Raw genomic sequence first — 14953 nt, forward strand, 5'->3', positions numbered from 1 at the left:
CCATGTCCAGTTCTAACTGTTGCTTCTTGACCTGCATAATGATTTCTCTGGAGGCAGGTCAAGTGGTCTGGTATTCCCAGCTCTTTCAGAATTTTCCACAGTTTGTTGTGATCCACACAAAGGCTTTGGTGTAATCAATGAAGCAGAAGTAGATTTTTTTTTTTTCCGGAACTCTTTGTTTATTCTAATACTCTATTATTTACTTTACTTACTTTTTATTTATTTGTTATCAACTATTTCTACTTGTTTTGACAAACTTAAATACGGTGGTTTAAAAGGTATTTAATAGAAAACTTTTGTATTTTCACTGTTTCTAATATTTGCACCAGAGACACATGTGTTTTTGAAGTTCATCAAGGTCTGAATATTAAAAATAAAGATGGATTCAGTCACTTTTATACAAGGCTGTTGAATAGCCTGAACATGACTCAGTGAGACAGGTCAATCTTCCCTGATACTCATTTCTCCTTGAGTCTCTTTCACTTCATTAGTCAGGCTTGTCTTAGTGGAAATAAGTCTCATTCATTTTCAATAGATTGATATTACTTCTGTCACTGAGAGCCACCTAAAATCCTTTCTAATACTTTAGTGTGCTGTATAGTCTCTTATATTTATATGATCATTATTTTAAATTTTTCAAAGAATGAGCAAGGAAAAGTACTAGTATATTTCCCTGATCTGGTTCCCTCTTTATTTTTATTCAACAACATGAGATAGGTTAACTGAATTTCAAGGTTAAAAAGCACACATACAATATGTCATGTTTGTGTGAGTAAAGTAAAAATTTCAGAACACAAAGGCTTATTTGTCTTGTGACAAGGTACCTTACAGCTTATAGGCTGACAGCACATGGAATTCCTGTATGGCAAATTAATAAGCTGAGCAATATAGCAGAGAACAATAATGTTGGTTGCTTTTATCACACCTTTAATAGAAAATTTTGGTTTGATTTTGACCTCATAATAGTTACTAACAATTTTTCAAATGTGCCACTAAAATAGAAAGCATGGTCCATTTTTTTTTCCCCTAAAACTTTATCACATTTTTGTTTTGTTTTGTTTTCCATTTGGATCTCCACAGCATTTCTTTATATATAAGTTGTTTTACTCATTTTTAAATATTTTGAAAATAATTTAAAATCCCATCATGGAAATAATTCAGGAAGTAAAACAGTGGAAGGCAACAGACCTGGCTCCAAAATATACAAACTGGGGAAAAAAAAAAAAAAAAAAGACAAAGTTCTGAGACAGTCCAGTAGAAATAAGAGGATATTGACATCAAAGGCATTATCCAAAGTGTACAGAGGTATAAAATAGCATTATTTCACAGCATCAATAAAATATGAAATTTCAGAGAAGGAAGAGGTCATTTCAGTCTGTGACAGATAAAATTTATGCCTAAAAGTCTCTCAGTTTGGATTTATTTCTGCCTAAAATTTATTTCATACTGTTACAAAAACTTTCTTAAATCTTCCATTTCCCCCATTTCCTTATCTTATTAAATCAAATAAAACTGCAATGGATCAAATAAGAGCTTCCTCAACTTTCTAATATTAAAATATCAAACGTCGTTTAGTATATAACCACCTGCCTGTTGCCATAGCACAACAGTTCTCAAATTTCTGTGTTCATCTGTGTCACCTTGAGAACTTAAAATATAGATTTCTGGTTCCTAAGCCTGAGATGGACCCTCAAATTTGTATTTCTATCGAGTCCCTAAATATTTGACAAAATACTTTAACTTCTAAACTATACAATGATTTTTGTACCTTTTATGTATGATAAAATGTACAATATACAAATATATCTCATTTGTTGGTATTTCTAAAATAACACCTAATGTTGTCAAAATTATCTTAATTACTGCAAAATAAAATTTACCATTTTTAAATTACATATATATGCATTAGTATACTATATTGGTGTTTTTCTTTCTGGCTTACTTCACTCGGTATAATAGGCTCCAGTTTCATCCACCTCATTAGAGCTGATTCAAATGTATTCTTTTTAACGGCTGAGTAATGGTAAGGATAACCCTGTATGCAAGACAGAAAAAGAGATACAGATGTGTAGAACAGTCTTTTGGACTCTGTGTGAGTGGGAGAAGGTGGGATGATTTGGGAGAATAGCACTGAAACATGTATAATATCATATATGAAACGAATCACCAGTCCAGGTTCGATGCATGATACTGGATGTTTGGGGCTGGTGCACTGAGATGACCCAGAGGGATGGTGCAGGGAAGGAGGAGGGAGGGGGGTTCAGGATGGGGAAGGCATGTATATATACCTGTGGTGGATTCATGTTGATGTATGGCAAAACCAATACAATATTGTAAAGTAATTAACCTCCAATTAAAATAAATAAATGTATATATTTTTAAAAAAACTACCATTTTTAGATAAAATAATAATGTGAATATATTCTTACTTTTCCCCAAAATAACTTTTAAAAATTAATTTATTTTAATTGTAGGCTAATTAGTTTAAAATATTGTTAATTTTCTAACAATTAATTTTAAAATTAACTATAAAATATTGTAAATTCACAACATTCTTAGTTATCATACTGTTGCCCTAGCTTCATTATTTATGATTCCTTGCCTGAAATAATAATCTAACTATAAAATATCTTGTTCTTTGTTATTACATTCAATGTTAAACTGCCAATAGAATTACCTCAAAGTACACAGAAATAAAGGCAATCCTACAATCAATCTTTTAAGATGAATCATTGTGACTTTCCCAATGGTATCAAAATAAAATCCCAAATTATTTAAGCGGAGTTCAGCCCATTTTATCATGTGGCGCAGACCTAACTTACCTGCCTCTTCTATTCTAGTTACTTGGTCTTCTTTAACTGCCAAGCATGCATTTCATATCATATGTTTCATTCATATTATCTGAAATACTTAGAGTATTTTCCCATCTGAAAAAAAATTACCTATATTTATGAGACAGCCCAAGCCTTCCCTCCACTATTAAGAATAAAGGTTTGCATTGATTACTAATTATTATCCACTTCCGAGTTTCCATATGACTTTGTTAAGAACCCTAATTCAACAATTTTATTCATTCTATTAGAAACGGTGTTTGCCAATCACATAAATTGCACTGTGAGCTTCCTTTAGGCCAAATATATATAATATACATATCTTTATTTTATATATATAACATGGCTACCACACATAGTTGGAGGGAGGCATGGCAATCCACTCCAGTATTCTTGCCTAGAGAATCCCATGGACAGAGGAACCTGGCAGGCTACATACAGTCCATGGGGTTGCAAAGAATTAGAAACAACTTAGCAACTGAACAGCCACTCATAGTAGGCATCAATATATTATTGATGGGTTAAAGAGTAACTGATGAGTAAGTAATGAGATAATATATTTACAAATGATCATGGAGAAGAACTTTAGTTATCGGATGATACAAGCTTGTCCAACACATTTTGTTCCAGTATCAGGGAGCCAAGGGACTTAAAATTATTTGTGTGGCTATAATTACAGAGATAAAAAATGACAATCCACTCCAGTACTATTGCCTGGAAAATCGCATGGACAGAGGAGCCTGGTAGGCTACAGTCCATGGGGTCACAAAGAGTTGGACATGACAGAGCAACTTCAATTTCACTTTCACTTTCATTATAAAAAATTGATAAAAATGATAAATTTGTGTATTAAGGTAGAAAAGCTGCATTTTAGCTTATACTTTAAATATTTAAAGAAGTTTTACATTTCTATTATAACTTAATATTGAGATAAGAAGACTATTCTGAAAAATGTTATACCTAGTTGCTTTGAAAATATATTTATAATACTGTTGTGGAGGAAACTAAAAAAATATTACTCTACCTGCTACATTCTTGTAGATGGTCTGAGAATTAAATTGTCAGGAGACAGTTTGATTTAAATTTGTATGCATGGGAAATTATTAAAGTAACACTCAGAGAGCAACCAAAAGTAGGCAGTTATTATACATCTTTAAAGAAATAATAAATTTGTGAGGATTTGACAGAACAAAGAAGCTTAGGTAAGATGCTTAATTAGTAAGAAATTTAAGCAAAGCTTAGGTTTGGAGAGTAAATTAATGGAGAAGTAACAAAGTTTGTTGATACAGACTTCTGGGCCCTGAACTTCCTTTCTCTGTTGATACAGACGCCTCTCACCAGCCTTGTGACACAGGGAGGGTACACATCATATGAAATATTTATTTCCTGCATTGAAGGACACAAATGAGTTCAAAGTGTCCTTCTTGTACCTATCGTTTTCCAAGTGTTAGGTAGGTAGAACAGGGAAAAGGAGTCCAAAATGGCGGTGGCTAAAAAAACAAGGAATGCCAAAGGAAGGTCCAAGGACCAGAATGAAGACCTCAGGTAGAACAAACAACACTCCTGGCTAAGCCCAATTTGCATAGGGCAGGCCCAGGTGGAGGCGAAAACATATAAAAGGAAGAGCCAAAGTGCTCTCTCTCTCTTCCTCTCTCTCTCTCCCATGTGCTCCTCCACTCTCTTCTCTTCAAGTCTTTGGGTTGGCATGCCCTCACACTTCAAGGATGTATTCTCCTGCTATCTTCTAAATAAAATAGAGCTGTAACACTGACTTGCCTGGGAGCTATAACATGGTTTGTCCAAGACCCGAGAGCTGTGACGTGCTGAGGTCTTTAATGTCTGTCGCTCCAAATCTTTGCTGTGAAGAGACAAAGAACCGAGGAACATACACTCGCGTGACATCTACTGGGGCTCAGCAGATAATGACTTTGGGACATGCTGAAGAGTAGCCTCTCCAGAGTCCCTCAGTTGTGCCCCCTGCTGCCCGCCAGTTAGCAGGAGGTTTGAGGGAAAAAGAAACAAGAGATTGTAAAGGAATTAAGATTTTGTTAGGCATGTCCCTCCAGAGAGGACCTCTTACCTTAACCAGAGGTCTTCTGGGATCTGAGACTAGGCCGCATGAGCTTTCTGCTGAGTTTGTTTTTCGCTGTCCTGGTTTCCAGCATAATGGGCCTTCCCCTGCGCTGGATTTTCTTCACATTCCACCTCTACCACAGGAGCTTCACTGAGTTGGGCTCCTGCTGTGCCTGGCTTCCTCCACATGGAGGTTGTTTCAGCCAGGTTACATCCGAGTCACGGCACCATAGATGTCACGTGAGTGTATGTTCCTCGGTTCTTTGTCACTTCACAACAAAGATTTGGAGTGATGGACATTAAAGCCCTTGGCGCGTCACAGCTCTCGGGTCTTGGACAAACTGTGTTATAGCTCTCAGGCAAATCAGTGTTACAGCTCTATTTTATTTAGAAGATAGCAGGAGAATGCATCCTCAAAGCATGAGGGCATGCCAACCCAAAGACGTGAAGAGAAGAGAGTGGAGGAGCACGTGGGAGAGAGCAAGAGGGAGAGAGCGAGAGAGCGAGAGCGAGAGCGAGAGCGAGAGCGAGAGCGAGAGCGAGAGCGAGAGAGAGAGAGAGAGAGAGAGAGAGAGAGAGAGAGAGAGAGAGAGAGAGAGAGAGAGAGCACATGCATGTGTGAGAGGAAGAGAGAGAGAGGAGCTTTGGCTCTTCCTTTTATATGTTTTTGCCTCCACCTGGGCCTGCCCTATGCAAATTGGGCTTAGCCAGGAGTGCTGTTTGTTCTACCTGAGGTCTTCACTCTGGTCCTCGGATCTTCCTTTGACCTTCCTTGTTTTTGTAGCCACCGCCATTTTGGACTCTTTTTCCCTGTTCTATCTACCTAACACAAGTAACTTCAATTTGAAATAATCATTATGCCTTTGAGGCACATTCAGGTGGCCTGTCCTGGGCCCCAAGAGTTTCTGTCTCTGAAACTTTCCTTGTACATTTTACATATTAAAGTTGAGCTTTTTGATTGTTACGTCTCCTTGAACCAGTCTCTTAGTCTTTATAATAAGTCAGTTCAGTTGAATTCATTTCAGTAGATAGTGATGGAAGTGGACTCCCAAAGTCAGAACTATGGTGCAAGGAATCATGTGTTTAATAAAAGATATTACCATGGAGACAAAAAAAAAAAAAGAAAACATGGTGGTGACTTCTCTGAAGTTTATATTAAGTCTTCTAGCTTCCATTTTTGGGTAAAAAAAGGCATTTCTGGTTCTCATGGATTCTAAGTCAAAAGGATAAGAGAAAATTGTAAATGTTAGTTGAGAGAGTTGTAGTTAAATACTGGAGAAAACTAAAAAACAATAGCAACAACAACAAAATCAGGATCCAATCCAATTTTTAGATAAGTAACAAAAAGTCAAATAAATTTAATGGCAGTTGAATCTTATATCTAATATCATAATTGTGTATAATCAGTTCAGTTCAGTTCAGTCACTCAGTCATGTTCGACTCGTTGCAACCCCATGAATCGCAGCACGCCAGGCCTCCCTGTCCATCACCAACTCCCAGAGTTCACTCAGATTCATGTCCATTGAGTCAGTGATGCCATCCAGCCATCTCATCCTCTGTCATCTTCTCCTCCTGCCCACAATCCCTCCCAGCATCAAAGTCTTTTCCAATGAGTCAACTCTTCGCATGAAGTGGCCAAAGTACTGGAGTTTCAGCTTTAGCATCATTCCTTCCAAAGAAATCCCAGGGCTGATCTCCTTCAGAATGGACTGGTTGGATCTCCTGGCAGTCCAAGGGACTCTCAAGAGTCTTCTCCAACACCACAGTTCAAAAGCATCAATTCTTCGGCGCTCAGCCTTCTTCACAGTCCAACTCTCACATCCATACATGACCACAGGAAAAACCATAGCCTTGACTAGACGGACCTTAGTCGGCAAAGTAATGTCTCTGCTTTCGAATATGCTATCTAGGTTGGTCATAACTTTTCTCCCAAGAAGTAAGCATCTTTTAATTTCATGGCTGCAGTCACCATCTGCAGTGATTTTGTAACCCCCCAAAAAATAAAGTCTGACACTGTTTCCACTGTTTCCCCATCTATTTTCCAATAAGTGATGGGACTGGATGCCATGATCTTCATTTTCTGAATGTTGAGCTTTAAGCCAACTTTTTTACTCTCCTCTTTCGCTTTCATCGAGAGGCTTTTTAGTTCCTTTTCTGCCATAAGGGTGGTATCATCTGCATATCTTGCGGTTATTGATATTTCTCCCGGCAAGCTTGATTCCAGCTTGTGTTTCTTTCAGTCCACCGTTTCTCATGATGTACTCTGTATAGTAGTTAAATAAGCAGGGGGACAATATACAGCCTTGACGTACTCCTTTTCCTATTTGGAACCAATCTGTTCCATGTCCAGTTCCAACTGTTGCTTCCTGACCTGCATACAGATTTCTCTAGAGGAAGGTCAGGTGGTCTGGTATTCCCATCTCTCTCAGAATTTTCCAGTTTATTGTGATCCACACAGTCAAAGGCTTTGGCATAGTCAATATTGTGTATCATAATTTTCACTAAAATATATTTTCCTCTAAAATTACTGATTTTATATATATATATATTTTACCAAAGGTAGTAAAAATAAAGCTAATTTGTTTACAAAATGTCTAGTATCAATAAACAGCATAATTATTTATATAATAGCAGAAAGAATAGTGATTGCCTATATAAATAATTTTAACTCTGTTTTGAAGGCACTTTTCATTAGCAATCTCCGTTTATGGAGATTATGTTACCCTCTTGAGACTACATGGCCAAGCCAAATACTCGCCATCAGACATTACCACCAATGCCTATAGATTTCAGGGAGTTCTAATCTTGAAGTCTCCAAAAAATCCTGAAGTCACCTGCCTACGAGGAAGCGATTTATTTACTCAACTGTAAAGTTGTTTGGAGAATTCTGTAAGCAAGTTATTAGGTCAATATTTCCAAGAAACAATTATTTGTTCCATAAAGTCAGCCTTAGTTGCTTAAAGTTGTCTATTCATATCTGAATCTATGTATCTCTTTCTCAAATATAGCATTCCTCTCAAAGCCTTAGTAATATGATCAATTTCCAATTGTGTACTGTGAGAAGGATAACAGATTCTTATTGACCTTATGTAAACAATTATATTTAAGTGAAATTATGAATACTCAAGTTTCTAAATTTTGAATGGATCAGGTACAGAGAAAAAAAAAATAAATGTTTCAGCTCTGTTGGAAAGGCAAATTTTACTGAATTGCTATAGGTAAAATTTAAGTTAAAAGGAAAGGTTCCATTTTATCTAAAAAGCAAAGATTAAAGAGCCAGCAATTAAAAAGTTAAAAACTAAAATATAATTATCTTTCTCAGTTCATAAGTCCCATGTTATTAATTCTTATTGATACTTGATTTTCATTTTGTGGAACCAACAGTTTTTCAGAGTTCTGAAAATACTTATCCAATTCAATGATATGATCTGAAAGTTTATCCAAATAATGTATTCTAGACTAAGTGTTAGAGGCCTTTCCAAAAGTCTCTCTGAGGATGAAACATATTTGTAAAAGCACCAGAGTAAATCATTAACTCTCTTTAAGTAGAGAAGACCTTAAAATTTCCATGATTAAAAGTCAGATGCAATTAATAAGAACATTTAGCTATTTCTGTGACATGGAAAATTTAAGGAAAAAAAAAAAAAACCTAGAATTAAAAACGATGATTTTCCACCAGGAGAGATAAGATATTTAGAAATTTTATATAATTTCTAAAGCCATATTAGTATCCACACAAAGGTAATTTAAGAAGGTTTTGCATTACTTTTCATTTGATAATGCTTCTCATGTAATTTAACATGTAAAATATACCTAATTAGTTTAAACGTATCTCTTTTTATAAAGAGAAGAAACAGATTCTTTGAAATGTTCAGGGGATCCTCTGAAAATTTTCAAGTATATATGAGTTGAAAAAGAATTCATTTGTAATTTTATTTGAGGTAGTTTGTCAGAATAGAATAAGATTTGCACATTTGACTACATAGGACCACAGTCCATTATAAAATAATACTCATTATCTATTTAACCAAAGTTACAATAAAAGACTTTGAAGAAAAATACGATAAGTTGAGCATTTATGAAATGGGAAAAAAAAAAAAAAAACAAAACCCTAAGCTCTTTAAGTAAAAAGACTCAACTTCCTTCAGTAATTAAAGACATGGTGATAGAGAGACCAAACATAATATAATTTTGGCAAGAACATGAAATTTATGCTTTGGTAGTTTATATAAAAGGTAAAGATGCTTGAATAATCTGTTCCCAAAAGCACAATATTCCAAGAAGACATTATTTTCCCATCAGATGAAAGAAAACTAAATTTTAGTTTTATGAAAGTACACTAATAATAGTAAAGCTTATTTTAAAAATATATATATATATTTATTTATTTTAATTGGAGGTTAATTACTCTACTCAAAAATATACAAGCAACTCCTGCAGCTTAGTTCCAGAAAAATAAATGACCCAGTAAAAAAAAAAAAAAAAAATGGGCCAAAGAACTAAATAGACATTTTTCCAAAATAGTAAAGCTTATTTTTAAACCCTTAAATTCATTCAATCTTATTCAGCTGAATCATACTTAAAACTATTTCCCAAGATTCTTTTTCTAGAAATCTTCTATTATTTTTGTTCTTTATTTTCCTTTGTCTCATTCTGAAATATCAGCTATATTTCAAGTCAAAAATACTTTTTGTTTCCTTAGCAAAATTGTATAACCACTTTTCCCCCTATCTGATTTAAAAACATATCCTACCTTCTTTGCACACAGAGTTATTTCTCATTACATTTAGTTGCTCTACTTACATTTATTATTTAAATTTTTTGACTCTTAGAAACCTCAACTTCTGGGAAAACTAAGAATAAAACAACTGTGAATGATCAGTCACATAGGCAATTTTTTTGGATTGACAAATTTATGAATAAATTTCATAATTTCTATAAAAATATATTTTATTATATACATTTTTAAACTTGTCATACTGCTTGTTTATCAATTGACCCAAACTTATCTAGATCCTCTTTGATAAGAAGTCAAAAGTAGATGCACTCATATTTAGTAACTGATGTTACTTATGGTATTTGGAAGTGATCTAGATATTTAGTACATTTTCATAATTTAATTTAACTCTAAAAGTGTAGGTTACCAGACACAGTTGGGAAACTATTTAAGAAAACATATCATAATACAACTGCTGCTAAAAAGTTCATTTAAACTCTTACCTCATTTATTTACATCTATTTAGTTTCTTTCTCTTACTGATATTTAGATTATTCCTGAAAATTTCATGAGCTCTTAAAGCAGTTATTCATAATCTAAGGTTATTAAGATTTTTTCCTTGGTTGACAAACTTTATAACAGAGACAATATGAACCATTTGACTAGCAAACCTAAATTGAAAAAATATTCTTTATCTACATCATATTAAATGCTGATACCTCCAAAGATATACTTGTATTAATTTAAACAATAAGCTTAAAATTTGTATTTTTTCCAAATATTATTTTATCATATAAATCTTGAAAAACAGTTCAGTTATGTCTGACTCTTTGTGATCCCATGGACTAAAGCACACCAGGCCTCCCTGTCCATCACCAACTCCCGGAGTTTACTCAAATTCATGTCCACTAAGTCGGTGATGCTATCCAAACATCTCATCCTCTGTTGTCCCCTTTTCCTTCTGCCTTCAGTTTTTCCCAGCATCAGGGTCTTTTCAAATGAGTCAGCTCTTTGCATCAGGTGGCCAAAGTAGTAGAGTTTCAGCTTCAACATCAGTCCTTCCAATGAATATTCAGGACTGTTTTCCTTTAGGATGGACTGGTTGGATATCCTTGCAGTCCAAAGGACTCTCAAGAGTCTACTCCAACACCACAGTTCAAAAGCATCAATTCTTTATTGCTTATCTTTCTTTATACTCCAACTCTTATATCCATACATGATACTGGAAAAAACAGCCTTGAGTGGATGGAACTTGTTCACAAAATAGTCTCTAATTTTTAATATGCTGTCTAGGTTGGTCATAACTTTCCTTTCAAGGAGTTAGGGTCTGGTTATTTCATGGCTGCAGTCATGATCTGCAGTAATTTTGGAGCCACTGTTTCCAGTGTTTCCCCATCTATGTGCCATGAAGTGATGGGACCAGATGCCATGATCTCAGTTTTCTGAATGTTAACTTTAAGCCAAATTTTCCACTCTCCTTTTTTATTTTCAACAACAGGGTCTTTAGTTCTTCACTTTCTTTCATAGGGTGATGTCATCTTCTTATCTAAGGTTATTGATACTTCTCCTGTCAATCTTGCATCCAGCTTGTGCTTCATCCAGCTGAGCATTTCTTATGATGTACAGTGCATATAAAGTAAATAAGCAGGGTGACAATATACAGCCTTGACATACTCCTTTTCTTATTTGGAACCAGTCTGTTGTTCCATGTCCAGTTCTAACTGTTGCTGCCTGACCTGGATACAGATTTCTCAGGAGGAAGGTCAGCTGGTCTGATATTCCCATCTCTTGAAAAAATTTCCACTGTTTCTTTAATCCACAGAGTCATATGTTTTGGCATAGTCAATAAAGCAGAAATAGATGATTTTTGGAACTCTCTTGTTTTTTCAGTGATCCAGCAGATATTGCCAATTTGATCTCTGGTTCCTCTGCCTTTTCTAAAAACAGCTTGAACATCTGGAATTTCATGGTTCATGTATTATTGAAGCCTGGCTTGGAGAATTTTGAGCATTTCTTTACTAGCACACGAGATGAGTGCAATTGTGCAATAGGCAAGAGTTTGCACATTCTTGGCATTCCCTTTCTTAGGGATTGGAAAGAAAAATGACTTTTTCCAGCCTTGTGGCCACTGCAGAACTTTCCAAATATGCTGGCATATTGAGTGCAGCACTTTCACAGCATCATCTTCCAAGACATGAAATAGCTCAACTGGAATTCCATAACCTCCACTAGCTTTGTTCATAGTGATCCTTCCTACTTGTCTGACTTTGCATTCCAGGATGTCTGGCTCTAGGTGAGTGTTCACACCATCGTGGTTATCAGGGTCATTAAAATCTTTTTTTTTTTTGTATAGTTTTTCTGTGTATTCTTGCCACCTCTTCTTAATATCTTTTGCTTCTGTTAGGTCTATACCATTTCTGTCCTTTATTGAATCCATCTTTGCATGAAATATTCCCTTGGTATCACTAATTTTCTTGAAGAGATCTCTAGTTTTTCCCTATCTATTATTTTCCTTTATTTCTTTACACTGATAAATAAGGAAGGCTTTCTTAACTCTCCTTCCTCTTCTTTGGAACTCTGCATTCAAATAGGTATATTTTCCCTTTTCTCCTTTGCTTTTTGCTTTTCTTCTTTTCATAGCTATTTTTAAGGCCTCAGACAGCCATTTTGCTTTTTTGCATTTCTTTTCCGTGGGGATGGTCTTTGTCAGGAGCCGCATTAGGCATTACTGACAAAATGGAGGCACGGCCCCAATCCTGTCTCCTCATCTCGCAGGCAAGGCCCTGGGATGAGGAGTTAGGCCTGGTGATTCCGACTTGTTCTTTTCTTTCTTCGGTTGAGTTGGCTGATAAGAATGTTAAGGTGCTTTAGAGAAGCATGAGAAAGCACAAAACCTTCTACAGTTGTGCCCAGAAACTAATCTATAAAATAACCATTGACATTTATTCAAGGATCTTTACAAAGAATGTCCCAGGATGAGCACCTAGGCTGCAGCTTGAGGCCATGGGAAGGATTGTTATCTCAGACCCTTTGTGAGGGAAATATTTATGGCAAAAGAAGTTTGCTGAGTTTAGGGTTTAGGAATAATTAAGAATAGCTAGAAGCCTTTTTAGGAGGTAGTGATCTTAAGATGCTAGGGGCAAACAGGATTTAGAAAGATAAGAAATAAACTGAGAAATGTAGCATGAGTTACAATGTAATCACAAGTTAAGTACAGTAAATATGGGTGGGGGAAACTAAAAATGCCAAACCTCTGACCTAAACCTTTTGTCAAAGTATAAAAGAACCTCAAGCTTGACATAAACATGTAGTTCCATACTATGAGTCAGAGACTACGTCATCATCCGCCAACACCACTCACCTCTTCAGGCTGATTCCCTGGCTGCTGGATCTGGACTCCGGCATGTCTTGATCCCTGTCTTCTGTACAATGTCCAGAGCTTCTGTCTATATAGTTCATCAGGCACTCTGTCTATCAGATTTAGTCCGTTAAATCTATTTCTCACTTCCACTGTATAATCATAAGGAATTTGATTTAGGTCATACCTGAATGGTATAGCAGTTTTCCCTACTTTCTTCAATTTAAGTATGAATTTGGCAATAAGGAGTTCAGGATCTGAGCCACCGTCACTTCCCGGTCTTGTTTTTGCTGACTGTATAGAGCTTCTCCATTTTTGTCTGCAAAGAATATAATTAATCTGATTTCAGTGTTGACCATCTGGTGATGTCCATGTGTAGCTTGTGTTGGTGAAAGAAGGTGTTTTCTATGACCACTGCATTTTCTTGGCAAAGCTCTGTTCACCTTTGCTCTGCTTCATTTTGTACTCATTTTGTACAAGGGCTAATTTGTTTGTTACTCCAGGTGTTTCTTGACTTTCTACTTTTGCATTCCAGTCCCCTATAATGGAAACGACATCGTTTTTAGGTGTTAGTTCTAAAAGGTTTTATAGTCATCATAGAACCATTCAACTTCAGCTTCTTCAGTATTAATGGTTGGAGAACAGACTTGGATTAGTGTGACATTGAATAGTTTGCCTTGGAAATGATAGAGATCACTTGCCATTTTTGAGATTGCATCCAAGGACTGCATTTGGACTCTTTTGTTGACTATGACGGCTACTCGATTTCTTCTAAGGGATTCTTGCCCACAGTAGTAGTTATAATGATCATCTGAGTTAAATCCACCCATTCCAGTCCATGTTAGTTTGTTGATTCCTAAAATGTTGAGATTCACTCTTGCCATCTCTTGTTTGACCACTTCCAATTTGCCTTAAGTTGAGCTAGTTTTTATTATATCTCTCATTTGTTCTTCCCTGGTGCCTCAATAGTAAATATTTCACCTGCTAATGCAGGTGTCATGGGTTCAATCCCTGGGTTGCAAAGACTGTTTGGAGAAGGAAATGGCAACCCTCTCAAATATTGTTGTCTGGGAAATCTCAGGATTTCCAGGAGAACGTAAGACCCTGGCAAGCTACAGTCCATGGAGTTGCAAAAGTAGTCAGAGATGACTTAGTGACTAAACAACAACATATATTTAATTTATAAATACTTAGTTTATAAGCACATATTTTTAAACCAGTTAAATCTGTTAGGTTGGTTTATTTATCTCCCTGATCCTTGCCTTGACATAACAAAGGTTTGGAATGATAGACTATTTATAGCTCAAGCAGACATCATTTCTCAGCTCTGCCTTGTAGCAAGGATCTGAAACAACAGACTAATTACAGAACAGTTACAGCTCAAGCAGACAAAACATTTATTCAGTTCAGTTCAGTTCAGTCGCTCAGTCATGTCCAACTCTTTGCGACCCCATGAAACGCAGCACGCCAGCCCTCCCTGTCCATCACCATCAAAGACTGCCAATAGTATATCCTCAATATGTCGGGGTGGGCTGACCCTGAAGGAGTGGCTACCATAGGTCTTGGCTTCCCTTTGTATACTTCCTGTCTCCTGCTCTTGGTTCTGCCATGTGCAAAGTGGGCTTGTGCTTTCCACCAATCAGAGAAAAAAATGTAAATGGATGTATGTTCATAGTCAATCAGGGAAGGGGTGTGTTTGGCTTCATAAAAAATAGGGGTTTTACATGTTCATCTAGGCAGGCATGGACTGAAAGTTTTGATTGAGAATTGCAAGTTACATAACAACAGGCTCTGTTGCCCATGTATTTCCCTTAATTCAGTCTGTTATAAATAGATGTACTAAAAAGTCTCTTGATGAGGGTGAAGGAGAGTGAGAGCTGGCTTAAAACTAAGTATTTTTAAAACTAAGATCATTGCATCCAGCCTCATTAATTCATGGCAAATAGAAGGGGAAAATGTGGAAGTAGTGACCAG

The sequence above is a fragment of the Capricornis sumatraensis genome, chromosome 12 (genome assembly GCF_032405125.1).
Source record: "Capricornis sumatraensis isolate serow.1 chromosome 12, serow.2, whole genome shotgun sequence".
Classification (NCBI taxonomy): Eukaryota; Metazoa; Chordata; class Mammalia; order Artiodactyla; family Bovidae; genus Capricornis; species Capricornis sumatraensis.